The sequence below is a fragment of the Odontesthes bonariensis genome, chromosome 16 (assembly GCF_027942865.1).
Source record: "Odontesthes bonariensis isolate fOdoBon6 chromosome 16, fOdoBon6.hap1, whole genome shotgun sequence".
Lineage (NCBI taxonomy): Eukaryota > Metazoa > Chordata > Actinopteri > Atheriniformes > Atherinopsidae > Odontesthes > Odontesthes bonariensis.
In genome coordinates this window covers 27577043-27593998 of record NC_134521.1, presented here as the reverse complement: position 1 = coordinate 27593998, position 16956 = coordinate 27577043, and the positions used below count along the sequence as shown (strand labels likewise).

The 16956-nt window shown below is 48.4% G+C and overlaps 1 pseudogene; it reads right to left on the bottom strand.

The window, feature by feature from the left end:
• Nucleotides 1-4678: 4678 nt before the first annotated feature.
• Nucleotides 4679-8813, bottom strand: LOC142401366 (uncharacterized; annotated as a pseudogene).
• Between the last annotated feature and the right edge of the window lie 8143 nt (nt 8814-16956).

Below are 16956 nucleotides of genomic sequence, written 5' to 3'. Positions count from 1 at the left end.
TTATTATTGACCATTATGCCTGTTGTCGCAAATTTGCAACATACCAAAATTTCTATTTTTTGTGCAAAAGTGAAATTAATAATCTCAGCATTATTCACCATCTACTTAAAGGCTAAAACACACACAAAACATTTTTTTATATACAGCTATATAAATTCAGGCGTCAGTGGAGTCAGTGTCTTACCTGCAGTAGATTGCAGGCAGAATGCTCCCAGATTGGAGAAAATAAATTCTGGGGGGTGAGCCAAAGCTAAAAGCTTCTCAGAAGGGGGTCATGAGAAGAGCCATGTTTTTCCCCATATGAAATAAATCAAACCTTAAATGGTTCATAGTAGTTTCATATTAGTGGACAACCGCTATCGAGACAAAATACTAAAGAAGGTTTTGCCTTCCACACTGAGCAGCGAGATGGTGCATAACTGTCCTGGACATCTCTTGTAAATCTGATCTGAAGCTGATCTTGCTCTTTTCACCGCCTCCTGGACTTGCTTTAGGTTGGATTTTCTGAGGTTGAAATTAACCTTGGAGGTTGGCGACTACGATGGCCTTCTGGGGACCAAGTGCCTGACCTCTCTGTGGATCACTGTGTGTTTTTGAGGAGCTGGTCGACCTCCTCTTAAGAGCTTGAGAGGTGAGCGCTCTCCCCTAAAAGCCTCTTGACAAAGCTAAAGTTAGATAGGAAGCATCTTCATTTCCTATCTCTCTCCTTTCACCTTCTCCTGTGCCCCTCTGCTAAATGTAGAGTCATGAGCTTCTTCTGCAAGATGGTCCTTCGATGGGCGAGAGGTTCTTTCTGGTCCTCCCTTGCTCTCTTTTGTTGTGTTTTTTAATGCGTGCAGCTCCTGTCTCACTTGTTGAATCTACGGTTGGTGTAGAAGGCTCCAGATTTCCCCTTTTCATCATTGCCAACCCGCTCTGTAGCATAGCTGGTGATGCTGGACGTCATACTGTATAGCTGTCAACGTCACCCTAGAAGATGGTCTTTATGACGTTGCAGACGTCAAACGGTCTCCACTCCAGTCTTTCTCTTTAGGTCATCTAATCTTCCTTTTCTGAGATGCCGTGCTAAATGTTGGGAGGTGAAAGACACGGAGGTTCTGGGCTTTGTGGGGTGGGGAGTCCCGGCCGGGCTGGTGCTTGTGTTTTGCTCTTCACGTTCCCTCACTCTGCATCTCATCCTGACCATGTGGGTTTTTAGGCCATGCTCGTTCTTGCAAAGCTCGCCGCAGGTGCATCTAACAGTGTTGACGGTTGTTGGTTTTTTGTTAGTCTGTGTCGTTGCTGTTGAATATGTCCTGTTGGGGATCTCATCGCCCCTCAGGATCCCTTGGGGTATTTCCTCGTAGATTTGCCCGTAGCTTTGATGGGTGTCTTCCTCATAGAAGACTCAGGGAGCTAATTAAATGTCATGAGTATGTTGAAATAGTGTAGAGGTGTAGCAGATACAGTACATGGACAGTATTAGAATATTTGGCCATTCAGCATCAAGTTAACATTGCACACCTTACTTTATTGTTTACAATAAATCATGCACCAGAAATGATGAAGGGGATCTGCTACGCTCTGTTTAACAGTTAGACAGCAAGATGCATAAGTCGTCCATGCTCTCGCCTGATCTGCATGACAGGCATCCTCCACTTAATCAAGATCTTAGTCTTATGGCAAAGACAGCATGCAGTGGATACAGATATGTTCTGATTAGCACACACAGCGCTGAGGACTCTCTGACTGCCGCCTGTCATTCTCTTTCACACTCAAACAAAGAGCACATACACGCACAAAACACTGTTGTCTGTCTCAGCATCCTTGAGACTGATGTGACGAGCTGGATGGATCCTTCCAAGGGAAAACTTAATGTATGCGTTGTGAAATGTTTTGGTTCATAGCTGCACTTACTGAAATGTTGATGAGGCCCATTGTGCTGATTTTCTTCGTTTTTTTAATTAAATATAAATACGGAGAAGACTATAGAAGTTAACTTCGGCACTCCAGACTTTCTCTCCACATGCAAACCTGAAGTGACTGTCCACACATTCCTGAAGTGAGCAGCACAATCAACCTCTAATGCAGACATTCACCCCATTTACGACCTCTCGAATGCTTTGTTTTTTCTTGGTGCGTGAAATGTCACAGTATCGAGGACAGACAATCTCGCAGAGGTCATGGCCTTTTTAGAAACTAATACATCCAAACACAAGGGGAAATCTCTTCTCATTACTCTGAAAATGCCAAGAAAACCCATATCTCCAGAAACACAACCGGGCTCCAAAGCTTCTCAGTGCCATTTTCTTTGCTGCTGTGTGTTGGGGAAGCAGCATCAGAGCCAGCGACTCCAACAGACTGGACAAAATCATCAGGAAAGCTGGCTCTGTACTGGGACAAAAATTACAGTCACTGGAAACCGCGGTGGAGAGGAGGACACGGAAGAAGCTGTTAGCTTTCGTGGACAACATACAGCACCCTCTCCACCACACAGTGGACAGACAGCGGAGCACCTTCTCACACAGACTGCTTCAGCTCCGCTGTCGAAGGGACAGATACAAGAAATCTTTCCTGACACATGCCATCACTCTGTACAATAATAGTTAATTGTCATTATGGTATTTCAATACCATAACTGCATAACCGTACAACTGCATTGTTGCACTTTGATGTACACATATTTTTTATTTTATTTTTATTTTTATTTTTACTTTTACTGTCTGTACGCTGCTACTGCAAAACAATTTCCCAGCTGGAATGAATAAAGTAGTTCTATTCTATTCTAAAGTACAACAGTGTTTGTTCCTCTCCGTTAAAAGCCTGTAAATTCACCGTCATAGGGTTTTTCATTTGTTCGGACATATTTTTATCTTCATATAATCTTAACAAATAACTGTGGTATTTTCTAACCACAAATGTGAAGCAAATCACTTGGTTACTCAGGGTATGTCCTGATTCACTCACACACAGACGCACGATGAGAACTCCAAAGGCTGCCTGACATCCGGAGGTTGAGCTTGCTGGCAGATTTTGAGGCATGTTGCTGCATCCAAGGAGAAGCTGCACAGTAAACAGTCCTGCGCTGACATGTCAGACACTGAGAGGAGAAGCTTATCATCCAAACAGTTGATTCATCTATTATTTTCTGTTATAAAAATCAATGCATCACTTCTATCCATCTATGCATTAGGTAGTTAAACAGTTCCATTAAATATGCAAGTTTGAACTCTCTCATTGAGGTGGTACAGGAACTTAAAAACTATTTCACACCTGGCATACATGCCTCTAAATGATGACCTGTAATAATCCACTGATAAATATTTACATTTGAAATGCAATAAATGGATTCATGTCTGTAAATATTATCATTTAATACATTTGTCCAAACACTGAAACCCATCGGGCTGTATGTTTGTGCTCAGTGGTCTTTCAAGAAGATGTAATATGCCCTTTTTCATTAGTTGACACAATTTCCTGAGGCTTTAATGGTTTGTCTCTCACTTGCTTTGAACAAAATACAAGAGAGATAGAGGAGAAAAGCTTCTTTTCAACCACAAATTTACAGTTTGTTTTCATGGCAACTGCTGAATGAAAAGCCTACAAAAATCTTCATTTCTGTCTTCATCACATAAAGATTCGGGTGATGACCCAAAAATTGAGATCACTGACAAAAGAGGCTGAGATTAGGTTTCTCAGCAGGAATTTTTTGCACTTTGTGTGATGGAAGAAGGACATTTGTATAGATTTCAAAGTTAGTTGAAGTGATTCAGGAATATATTGACCTTAGACCTTTGATTTACATTGAAACTTGTGAGATTTGGTTACCATCTGAGGAACTGTATGACTTATCTGGTGGATGGATAAGTAAATGACAGGTAAGTACACTGATTGATGACATAATCATTTCTATTGTATTTAACCCCCCTTTAATTTAACTTCTGCACCTCTTTGATAGAATAATTCACAAATGGTTAGGTGTTCCTCTGTGCTAAATTGGCATAAAAGTCTGAGGAGACCATGGTCAGTAAATGCATTTGATTTTCTTTAATGGTGGTAACTGTCGCATCATTCCAAATAAAGAAAAAAAATTTGTTCTTTTAATTATCACAGCTCGGAATCTATCATAAGTGAATGTGAGGTTTAATTTAAGCAGCATCAAAGGTTGGTTCTGTTGGCTGGGATGGTTGCACTTCTGCTTTGAATGCACTACTGTGTACACCAAGCATGAGATTCAGGAGATTATGTGCTTCTGAATGCAAAAAGAATCAACAAATGTAATTCTTTTTATGTTAGATTTCTTTCTAAAAATCAGAACTCTGGTCCATCTAAACTGGCACATGGGATATCGAAAGTTACGTATGTAACTACGGTTCTATGAATCCTGGATGACCGCCAGAGGCGGTGCTTTCAAGCACTGGATGATACATCTTGCGCATGCGCAGGTCGAGTGTTAATACCAACAACGTCACTCGTGACCCCCTGCTGACCCCGGAGAGCCTATATACTTCCGGCAACATCAGCAGGTCAGTCCTTACAGAATCTTCTCACGAGTATACGAGGATTCTGAGTGACAGAACGCTCTGGCGGTCATCCAGGATTCATAGAACCGTAGTTACATATGTAACTTTCGTTCTATTTCATCCTTACTGACCGCCAGAGGCGGTGCTTTCAAGCACTGGATGACTAATACCAGAAGAGTCACGAGGAATCCGGCCCTTACTCACTTTATTGAGAGGAAGCAGCCGAGTCGGGCAGCAGGACCACAGCCAACGGGTTGGGAGTGGCAACATTCACCCGATAGAACCTGGAGAAGGTACTTGGTGACGCCCATGACGCTGCCTCACAGATGTCTTCCAGGGGAACGCCCCGTAGGGCTGCCCATGAGGTCGAGACAGCTCTGGTGGAGTGGCAGCTCACCCCAGCTGGCTGGGGGCGCCCACTTCCCTCATATGCCTGGGTGATGGCGTCCACCACCCAGTGAGACAGTCGCTGTTTGGAGAGCGCACAGCCTCTTCGAGGGCCACCGTAGCAGAGGAAGAGCTGGTCCGACTGCCTGATACCGGCAGTCGCGGCCACGTAGGCTCTCAGAGCCCGCACAGGGCACAGTAGGTGTAACCTGTCCTCCCCCTCCGGGGGAACAAACTGTGCCAGGTGGATAGGTCTGTTAGATGAAGACAGCACCTTCGGGAGAAAAGCGGGGTTCGGCCATAGGGAAACCCCTGAGCCATCCGAGTTCCACCTCATGCAGGAGTCGCTCACCGACAGAGCATGCAGCTCCCCGACGCGCTTCGCTGACGCGATAGCGAGTAGAAAGGCGGTCTTAGCGGAGACCCACCTCAGCCCTGCCTGAGCAAGGGGTTCAAAGGGAGGCGCGCACAAGGCGCTGAGCACCAGGTGCAGATCCCATGGCGGGGTGCGCCGCACTCGTGGGGGGCGCAGCCGCCGCGCACCTTTCAGGAAAAGGGACACCAACCTGTGGCTTCCCACCGTGCCGTTATCCACTCGAGCATGCCGGGAGGAAATGGCCGCCACATACACCCTCAGGGTAGCGGGGGACCGGCCGTCATCCAGGAGTGACTGGAGGAACTCCAGAATCCTAGGGACAGGACAGTGCACAGGGTCCTCACCCCTGTCCAAGCACCATGTAGTGAACAGCCGCCACCTCTGTTCATAAAGCGCCCGGGTAGAAGGCGCCCTCGCGTTTAGGATGGTATGGCATACCTCGCCAGAGCACTCAGTCAGCATCGGGTCGGGCCCTGCAGTGGCCAGACCCACAGCTGCAGGCGGGACGGGTCGGGATGCCAGATCTGACCCTGCCACTGAGACAGGAGATCCCTCCTGTCGGGGAGGCGCCATGGGGAACCGCTGCAGAGCCTGTGCAGCAGTGGAAACCACGTCCTCCCTGGCCAAAAGGGGGCTACCAACAGCAGCCTGTGGCCCTGCTGGAGGACCCTCTGTAGCGTAGGGGCTATCAGAGGGATCGGCGGGAAAGCATAGAGGAGAACCTCTGGCCAGTGCTGGGCCAGAGCATCCTGTCCCAGGGGACTGCTCTCCTCTGTCAGGGAGAACCAGAGGGGGCAATGGGTCGACTCTTCTGAGGCAAAGAGGTCCACGTTTGCTCTGCCGAAGGTGGCCCAGATATTGAGCACCACCTCCGGATGGAGCTGCCAATCCCCCGGCGGAGGCTTGCCACGGGAGAGCAAGTCCGCCGTCTGGTTGCGTTCCCCGGGCAAATACATTGCCTTTAGGCTGGCTAAGCGTGGTGCTGCCCACAGCAGGAGGTCCCGGGATGCCTGCAGTAGCAGTGCAGACCTGGTGCCACCTTGGTGGTTTATGTGGGAGACGGCCGAAACATTGTCCGACCGCACGAGTACATGTCGGCCCCTCAAGAAAGGGAGGAAAGCCTGCAACGCTCTGTGTACAGCCCGCAGCTCTAGTGCGTTGATGTGCTGTGAGCGGTCCCGCGCCGGCCACAGCCCCTGAGCCGTCCGGTTCTGCCACACGGCGCCCCACCCCGAGAGGGAGGCGTCCGTCGTGACTGCCTCGCGACGGGATGCAATGGAGCCCATGGGCATGCCCTGGAGGAGAAACGAACGCTTCCTCCACGGGGCCAGAGCAAGAAGGCAACGGTGTGACACCGCAAGCCTCCTGTGCCGGTGTCTCCTGGCGTCCAGGTGAAAGCTGTGCAACCACCTCTGGAGGGGACGCAGCGACAGCAATCCTAAGGGGACCACAGCAGCCGCAGCTGTCAGTTTCCCCAGGACACGTAAGAACTCCACGTAGTGGAACCGCCTGCCTTCCCGAAACGGGAGGAGGTGGCGGAGGATGTCGCTCACCCGCCGTGGCGACGGGCAGGCCATCATGGTGACCGCATCGAGGGTCACCCCAAGAAAAACTGTGCTCTGTGATGGGACCAGGCCACTCTTTGTAGAATTCACCCTGAGGCCCAAACGGGCCACATGGGAAAGAAGACACGTCGTGTCGAGGGCCACCTGAGACTGGGATGGCGCACAGACGAGCCAGTCGTCCAGATATGGCAAGATCTTCATGCCCCGCGACTGTAGGTGCGAGAGGGCTGCCGTCACACATCTGGTGAACACCCGTGGGGAGAGGGAGAGACCAAACGGGAGCACCCTGAACTGGAAATGACGCCCCTGAAGGCGAATCGCAGAAACTGCCGATGGTGTGGCGCCACAGGAACGTGAAAGTAGGCATCCTCCAGGTCTATGGAGGTAAACCACTCCCCTCTGGAGACCGTACGCAGAACCTCTGCAGTGGTCAACATATGGAACCTCAAGACCTTCAGGAACCTGTTGAGGTTCCTGAGGTCGAGGATAGGTCGAAATCCGCCATCTTTCTTTGCTACCAGAAAGTAAGTCGAGTAGAACCCCCCGGGGTGCAACAGGGGGTCTACCGGTTCGATGGCACCCTTGCCCAGGAGGACGAACAGCCCCTGGGCGAGGGCTCGGGCTTTCGCCGGGTCGCGGATGACAGTCATCCTGACTCGGCCATGGGTCGGGGGCCGACGTCGGAACTGAAGTTTGTACCCGTGGGTCAAGGTGGAAAGAACCCACGGGTCCCTGGTGGAAGCAGCCCAGTAGCTGAGCTGCTGCTGGGAAAAAAGGCCGACGGTCGGCCCCGTGGCCTCAGCGTCGGGCCCCCCGACCTCTAGGGGCTCCAGGGGCACGACGGGTAGTATGTGAGACCTGAGGTTGCCCAGGGGGCAGTCGCTCAGGCGCCCGAAAGGACTGTGCCTGCCGCTGAGCAGGCTGTGGGCGTGAGTACTGGGGCCGAGGGAGGCCCCTGGCCCGTGAGTGGGTGCCGCGCTGCGAGGCAGCTGGACGGCCCCTAGGGTCGCCAGGCGGCGGCGCGCTTCTGTGAAGCTCAGACAGCTGCTGTCGGGTCTTCCCAGCCTGGACCGTGCGCTCGAGGGCTTCCAGAGCCGCGGAGCCAAACAGCTCCCCCGGTTCCACCGGAACACTGCGGAGGGCTCTCCTGCAGGCCTCCGAGAGAGGGGACTGCGCCAACCAAACCTGGCGGCGAGCCTGAACGAGAGTTGCCATTACCCGTCCCAACTCTCTAGACATCAATGCAAAGGCCTGTAGAGAGGCGTCAGTAACACTGTGGACAGAAGTGTCCAGTTCGGTCTCCTGCAGGGATGATGACAGGGCGAGCAGCAGGTGGGACATGGAATTACCCATGCGAGCCATGCGTGCTGCCGCCTCATAGGCCTTCGACAGCAAGTCATCCGTTACCCGGCACTGGGGGCGAGGACACCTCGCCTCCCGTCTCAGAGCCTCATCGGGTGACACGATCAGGGCGGCTATAGTGGGCTCAACCGCTGGCATGCGGTCCAGGCCGAACTTGGATGCGTCCTGCATGGCTGCCAGGGTCCGAGCATCGGCTGTCGGACGGGCAGGGGCCCTAGGGTCCCTCCAGAACGTCTGTAATTCCCTCAGATACTCCTCTGATGGAGGTACAGTTAGTTCAGCGGGGGTTGAGGAGCGCCTGAAAAAGGCACTGGCCGAAGCTGGCTGAGCCTGCGGCACGTCCAGCTGCAGCCTGGCTAGAGCCGTACGAATGGCGGCTCCCACAGAGCCTTCCTCACTGCCACCCGCCGGGCTACGGGCTGAAGAAAGGGAGCCCGCTGCAGAGGGACGGGAGGCTTCGTCTCCCAGGAGCACGTCCGAAGCGTAGTCCTGAAACATAGTAGCTGAAGCTGCTATGGAAAACGCATCCTCCTCCGGACCGAAGGAGGCCGTTGGAGGAACAAGGGCACCCGGCTGGGTTGCTCCAGCCCCAGGCTGGAGAGCCAGGAGGAGGGACTTCATGCTGTCAAGCTCTGCTGTCAGCTGATCCACTCTAGAGGTAAGCCCGGACCCCTTGGCCCTCTTCCCGGAGGTGGGGCCTGCAGTCTCAGCAGGCCGACGCCGTGGTCGGCTAGACCGAGACGGGGCCAGCCGCTGGTCAGGGGTCAACTGGGGAGACAAGGGAGGGCCCAACAGGCGCTCTACCTCGGCCAGCCTTGCAGCCCTGACAGCGTGAGGCAGGATGCCACAATTCATGCAGGACTCGTCTGAGAGACCCTGCCTCAGATGTCCGAGGCCAAGGCACGAAGGACACAGATCATGGCCATCCTCAAGTTGTAGAGGAGTCATACAGGCCGAGCAGGAGTGGTTGTGATCCATGTCGGGACCACCTCTGGTTCCAATATATAAATATATATATACACACAGTATATTTGCCGATAGTACGTATGTACTAATTCTTCTTTCTTTTTTTTTTTTTTTTTAGAAGAAAATTCTTTACTTATAGCTGAATGCTGGGAGCGGGAGCCGCAAACGGTGCCTTCACCGACAATCAACTATAGGCCACCTGTTCTGGGAGCGGGGGGCGCACACGCCGCCATACACCAGGAGAGGGGCTATTGCTGTATTTATACACCGTCTATAGGTGGATGTCGGGAGCGGGAGCCGCAAACGGTGCCTTCGCCGACAACCACTATAGGCCACCTGTTCTGGGAGCGGGGGGCGCACACGCCGCCGTGCACCAGGAGAGGGGCTAGTGCAAGTTCTATTAGTTATAGCTGGATGCCGGGAGCGGGAGCCGCAAACGGTGCCTTCACAGACAACCACTATAGGCCACCTGTTCTGGGAGCGGGGGGCGCACACGCCGCCGTGCACCAGGAGAGGGGCAGAACAATAGCAGCAACAAAATCAAAGAACCGGCACAACCGAGTTGGCCGTTTAGCTTAAGTAGGTTACAGATGCCGGGAGAGGGCTAGCAATGTAGCTTCACCGACAATGCAACTGTAAACAGACTGTTACTCACGTGCAGCGCACAGCACCGGGAGAAGGAGCGAGCATGCTACCTAGACCGGCGCTTGTAACAGCTGGCAGTAAACTTCATCAGCCGAGGGAAAAAAAGGTTACATACCTCTCGGCAGTTCGCCGCGGTCTCTGAAGGGCGAGCAGCTCGCAGCCTCGACGGGACGTCGCGAGACCACCAGCAGCGAACGATGAAGTAGAATTGGTTTCAGAAATCGTCTCATATGCAGACGCAGTACTTACCTTGCGCAGCGAGAAGATGAAAAAGGACTGACCTGCTGATGTTGCCGGAAGTATATAGGCTCTCCGGGGTCAGCAGGGGGTCACGAGTGACGTTGTTGGTATTAACACTCGACCTGCGCATGCGCAAGATGTATCATCCAGTGCTTGAAAGCACCGCCTCTGGCGGTCAGTAAGGATGAAATAGAACTTGTTTTGCTATGGAGAATTTTGGTGAGGTAAAAACCCTCTTCAGGGTTAACGGTTTCATGCTGGTCACCACCTGTCATTCTGTCAGTCCCCATTGACAAGAAACGCAGCCCCTTGTTGCTCCCACAAGTCAGGCCATCACCTTGATTGGCAGGTCAAGAGCATGTGAATGGGAGGTAAACTATAGAGTACTTTGTCTATCAAAGAGGTTTTTCCCCCTCTTTTATCAGCACTCACTTTAACTGCAGCAGGGCGCTCACACAAATGTGCAGTTTGTCAGCCCAAACGTGACTGACACACTGTGGCTTGACTTCAGACAATACACTAGGCCATGATTATTTTGTCAAATCTGTATTTGTGTGGCAAAGGAGAGCTTTTTGAAATTCTGCTAATCTGTTTACTGCTCTTCTGGGAAGGAAATGTGGTGTAAGGAAAATTCTTCCCCGCGTCATCTTTATGTTTAAAGACAACCGCAGGCTCTTTTTAGAAATGGCAGTTGCACTGATGATAAAGCTAATCTCCCCTGAGCAGCCCAACTGAATGTGGGAGTGAAATATCTGAAGAACTGGATTTGAGGCGATGGATGCTGGCATACGGTTATCTAAGGAAAAATGCTTCTATTTTGCAATGCAATTCACGCTGCATGTTCATGTTTTCAGGGTTAAATAATATTCTGACAGAATTTAAAAATTTTCAAACACTTATGCAATGAAAGTGAAATGCCTGTAACAAATTAACTAGCAGTCGGTGTTGACATTTCCACTAGTTGTGTAAAAGTTGGAAATTATTTTTTGACCTGAGTCAGTACAATGTTCGTTGAATGTGTGGAAGTAACTCTTTCCACCTCAAATATATTATTGCAGCACTATTCAAACCAAAAGCAGCAGCCATAAAATTCAGCAGGCAGATTAGTCTGTTAGAGGAAGACCTCTCCTTTTTAGCATACAGCAAAGGGCCTCTTACCTATGTCATACATGGGCTTATGATTTAGATTTTCTGTAATAGCATTTGCTCTTCTTTTCCCATTCTATGTTTCATCACAAGCATCGACCCGTATAAAACACTTTTAACAACAGCAGAGAAGAATAGAATAGAATAGAAAAAATAGAAAAATACTAGATTAACAAACCCTCCAGTTTCACTGCCTTTAGAACTCATTTCTACATCCAAGTGTAATGAGTTTGCAATATTCTTTAATGACAAAGTTCAAGGCATTAAAAATGCAATAATTTCCACAACATAAATAACTACTCTGCAGCCAGCTAGACACCTAGAGCTGACACATTTCACACCTGTTACTGACAAAACAGTCGAAGAGACCATCTGCAGTCTGAGTTCATCAACGTGCTGCCTTGATGAGTTGCCCACTAGATTCCTAAAGTCTGTGCTGAGCAGTTTGCTACCACAACTCGCTCATCTAGTCAACATCTCACTCCAGACTGGAACATTTCCAAAGGCCTTAAAAACTGCTGTCATTAAGCCTCTTCTAAAGAAGAGCAATCTTGATGCCACAGTACTGAACAACTACCGGCCCATATCAAACCTGCCATTCTTAGGCAAAGTCCTAGAAAAAGTTGTATACCAACAGCTTAGTGACTTTCTCCTGTCTAACAATGCTTTTGATACTTTCCAATCAGGCTTTAGGCCCCACCACAGCACTGAGACAGCTCTGATCAAGGTGACAAATGACATCCGCCTGAACACAGATGCAAGTAGAGTCACAGTCTTAGTTCTGCTGGACCTGAGTGCTGCCTTTGACACAGTTGACCATGCGATCTTATTACAGAGGTTAGAAGACTGGGTGGGAATCTCTGGTCGTGCTTTAAACTGGTTCAAGTCCTATTTGGAGGACAGGAAATATTTTGTTGAAATTGGTAACTGTGTCTCAGACCAAATGGCTATGACCTGTGGGGTTCCCCAGGGGTCAATCCTGGGACCCGTATTGTTCAATCTGTACATGCTTCCACTAGGCCAGCTAATACGCAGCTATAATGTGTCCTACCACAATTATGCAGATGACACTCAGATCTACGTGTCACTGACGGCAGGAGAACACGGGCCTGTAGATACACTGTGTCGCTGCATCGAACAGATCAGTGTGTGGATGCAAAACAATTTCCTCCAGCTAAACTCAGACAAAACTGAAATCATTGTCTGTGGCCCACAGAAACAAAGAGAAAGTGTTATCAGTCACCTTGAGACTCTCTCTCTAAAACCTAACTATCAAGTTAGAAATCTCGGGGTAATATTGGACTCAGACCTGAACTTTAACAGCCACATTAAATCTGTAACATCAGCAGCTTTTTACCATCTAAAAAACATTGCCAGAATCAAAGGAATAGTGTCTAAACCAGACTTAGAGAGACTGATCCATGCGTTTGTCTCCAGCAGGTTAGACTACTGTAACGGCCTGCTCACTGGGCTCTCTAAACGGGCTATAAGACAGCTGCAGTACATCCAGAACGCTGCTGCTCGAGTCCTGACTAGAACCAGGAAATACGACCATATTAGTCCAGTGCTCAGGTCTCTGCACTGGCTTCCTGTCGCTCAGAGAATAGACTTTAAAACAGCTCTGCTTGTGTACAAGTCTCTTCATGGTCAAGCGCCAAAGTACATCTCTGACATGTTAGAGCCATATGAACCAACTCGGGCTCTGAGAACCTCAGGGAGGGGTCTCCTGCTGGTGCCCAGAGTCAGGACTAAACAAGGTGAGGCTGCGTTTCAGTTTTATGCCCCTAAAATCTGGAACAGCCTTCCAGAAGATGTGAGACAGGCCTCAACTCTGACAATGTTTAAATCCAGGCTGAAAACAGTTCTATTTAGCTGTGCATATGACACCTGAAAGTATTTTATCTGCACTTTTCACTTTTCAATTACTTAATGATTATTTTAATGGGTTTTAAATATTCTTTCTTTTTTTAATTTCTTTCTTTTATTTTTTTTATTCCTTTTTAATGGTTTTATTGCCTTCTTGTGATTTTATGTAGCTGTAAAGCACTTTGAATTGCCCTGTGTATGAATTGTGCTCTATAAATAAAATTGCCTTGCCTTGCCTTGCCTTTATTCATCCCCCAATCGGGGAAATTCAAATTAGTCAAGTAGCTCTTTTTTTTTTAAATATTTACAATGATTGTATTAACAACAACAAAAATAATACCAATTCTAGTGAAAATACTGCTACTAACTTCTACTACTAATAAATGACTAAATAAACAAATGAATAAAAAAAAAAAAATCAATCAATCAATTTAAGAAGAACTCAGCAGTCACTGTTATAAAGCCTTATGGCTGTGGGAACAAAGGACCTCCTGAACCTCTCAGTCCTGCAGCGCAGAGAGATGAGCCTCTCACTGCAGCTGCTCCTCTGTCCTGCCAGGATGCTGTGGAGAAGATGTTTATTATTCTCCAAAACAGAATTAATAAGAATATCATTTCCTCCTCATCCGTTTCTCCACCACAGCACTGAGAGGGTCCAGCCTTCTGCCTACAACAGAACCTACCCTTTTCACCAGTTTGTCCAGGCGCCTACAGTTTTTGTCTGTAGTGCAACTCCCCCAGCAGACAAGAGCATAGAACAGTGCACTCTCAATGATAGTGTGATAAAACATGCACATCATATCACTGCAGACATTGAAGGACCTGAGCCGTCTCAGGAAGAAGAGACGGCTCCTGAAGTCCACCACCAGCTCTTTGGTCTTGGTGGTGTTCAGGAGCAAACAGTTCTTTTTGATCCAGCCATTGAAGTGCACATATGCCACAACAGCTGTATCATCAGAATACTTCTGTATGTGGCAGGACTCTGAGTTGTACCTGAAGTTCGATGTGTACAGGGTGAAAAGAAAAGGAGCCAAAATAGTACCCTGTGGAGCCCCAGTACTGCATTCCAGTGTTCCAGAAACACATCTCCCCATCCTGACATACTGTGGTCTGGCAGACAAATAGTCTATAATCCATGTTGTCAGGGAGGGGGCCACACCCATACCGAGCAGCTTGTCTTTCAGTATGGGAGGCCGTATGGTGTTGAAGGCACTGGAGAAGTCAAAGAACATGACTCTCACATATGAACCAGGCACATCCAGATAAGCATATGCCCGATGCAACATATACAGAATCGCGTCTTCTACTCCTATGTGTTTCTGGTAGGCAAACTGGAGGGGGTTAAGAGTCTCAGCAACCTGCAATCTCATGCGATGAACAAGGAGTCTCTCCAAGGCCTTCATGATATGAGATGTCAAAGCCAACGCTCCTTAGTCATTCAGCTCCACTGGTTGCCCTAATTTGAGACAAAAAGTTTTCCACAGTACCAGGACTTTTTCCATCTGAATGCTCATATTGAAGAGCCTCTGAAGAGGGACTGCTAGTTGACCAGCACAGTCCCTCAGAAGCTTTGGACAGATTCCATCTGGGCCTGCAGCCCTCCCTGACTTAAGTCTCCTGAGCTCAGCTCCAACTTCCTCTATTGACCCTTCCCAGTCACGTGACTTTCGTAAAGCAACCGCCATTTTGGACGTATAGAAGACAACGATTTGCGAGTAACGATAGTAACAGTAACGATACAGACAGACTGAAAATTGAATAAAAGAAGAAAGAACAAGATGCAGGAAAAAACTCCACTATCCAGCGAGGTCGGGCATTTAGTGGGCCAGCAGAGGGAGAGGTATTTGGAGAAGCTGAAAATTGGAGGTTTAGAAAACGACGTGTACTTGCTTCCACCAGGGCTGTTTACAGACGTCCGACAGCATGCCACCACCTCGTCTTTACCCGACTTCGGCCCCCACGATCTTTATATTTATGTTGTAAAAAACCATCGCCATACACGGGAAAGGATCTAAAGGCATACAAGAGTTTGGATGCCTACAAATATTTTGTGTCGGGCTATGTGACCTGCTTTTACCAGTGGATCGTCACTACACAACCGCTGGTATACTGAAGGTTGCCAGTCTTTCCTGTTGATCGTTGCGATCCATCTTCTCCGTCGCTCAAGGTCAGTGGGGATCCGGTAAAAAGACAAATCTTTCCTCGTCTGCTGACTGTTGGTACACCCAGGCGCGCAACAATATGCCGGCATGATGTAAACCTTACTGATCGAATCGATATTTTCCTTTGAATGTTCCTCACTCCTCCGTTGTTGGCTGTGGTAGACTACTCGTTTTCACGTCCAAAATGGCTGACACTTTTGTTGTGACGTCACGTGGGATGGATCAATAGTTAGGCAAAGAGGTTGTAGCGGAGGGATGGTGACAGGAGTGATGTTACTATCAATCATGGAGATGGGGGTGGGGGTGCAGCTGGACAGAGGAGGGCTAGCGGTGGGAGTTGCTGCAGAGGTGGAGGTGCAGCTGGACTGAGGAGGCCAGGCGGTGGTGGGAGCAGCCACAGATGTGGAGATACAGCTGTGCTCAAGATGCCTGGAAGTAGAAGCTGCCGCAGAGGTGGAGGTGTGGCTAGGTTCAGAAAGCCTGGCAGTGGAAGCTTAACTAATGACACTCTTTAAGGTGGTCTTTTTTATGCACAAGTCACTGATGGTCATGTTACTGACCTGTTGGCAGCGGACATAATTAATCATGAGACATTCCTCCAGCTGTTTGTTTTAAAGGCTGATCCATGAAAGTTAAATTGAGCATGAACTAGTGACTTTCAGTTTTTGTCTGCAAAATGAAAACTAAATACCTACATATATGGCCAGAAAATGGATCACAAAAATGACTCAAAACAATTGTAGACCTACAGTATGACGGGCGAGAGGCCGGGCACACCCCGAAGGTTGCCAGTCTGATTCTCGCAGGCTTAATTTGTGCCTGATATGCATTAGGCAAATATTTTTCCAATTGATCCGAAACTGCTCTCTAATTTTGTAGATTTAAAGTGTTTACTGTAATGGTGTATTTACTTTTATCATACGTTTAATTTATTATAAAAAAATAGCAAATAAAGCTGGATTTTTTCTTTAATAACACTTCTTACCATTCCCTCTTTCATGGTGATATATTCATTTAGGTAAACTGTGTTCTGACGCTGCATGTACACAAAACTTTCATATCTGAACTATCTTCATGACAGTTAACTTTCAGCACTCAGGCTGGAAACAAACATGTGTCAGTCTGCAGGGGGGGGTAAACAAGTGGCAGGGTCGTCATAGATCTGATTTGGTGTAGTTTGCGTTCTATGTGAGTAACAAGCGGAGAATGCAGGATAGAGGCAGCCGACTCATTTAGACAAAACTATTTGATCTCACAACGAACGCCCAACTCTTTCCACCGGACACTGAACTCATGGAGAGTCTGCTCTATGCCTGTAACATAGCACCGGGCCAAGCGGATGGGAGGCGGACCTCGTCATGTGTTCAGTAACCACGGTAACCACTGTCAGAAAACTTCTCAGAATTGAGCCTGACAGCAATTTATTGGCGAGGCATCGACAACAGTGTAGTTTGAGGCCTGGGCCATGAACTCTTCCTGTACTATAACCAGCTTCTGTGCTTTTTTTTCACATTTTTGTGACTCAACAAAACTTCTTCTGTATATAATGTGACAAATTATACTTATACCTAATTAGGTTGTTTTTCCTAATTGTGTTTATGAAATTCAATTTCACCTAAAAACAAGTACTGTACACGTGTTTAATTAATACACAAACAAAGCAGATTCTGTTAAGACTTCTGGGGATTCTTAATGCTGAACATTTCTTTGAAATCATTTAGACCTGCAGTTCAATGAGA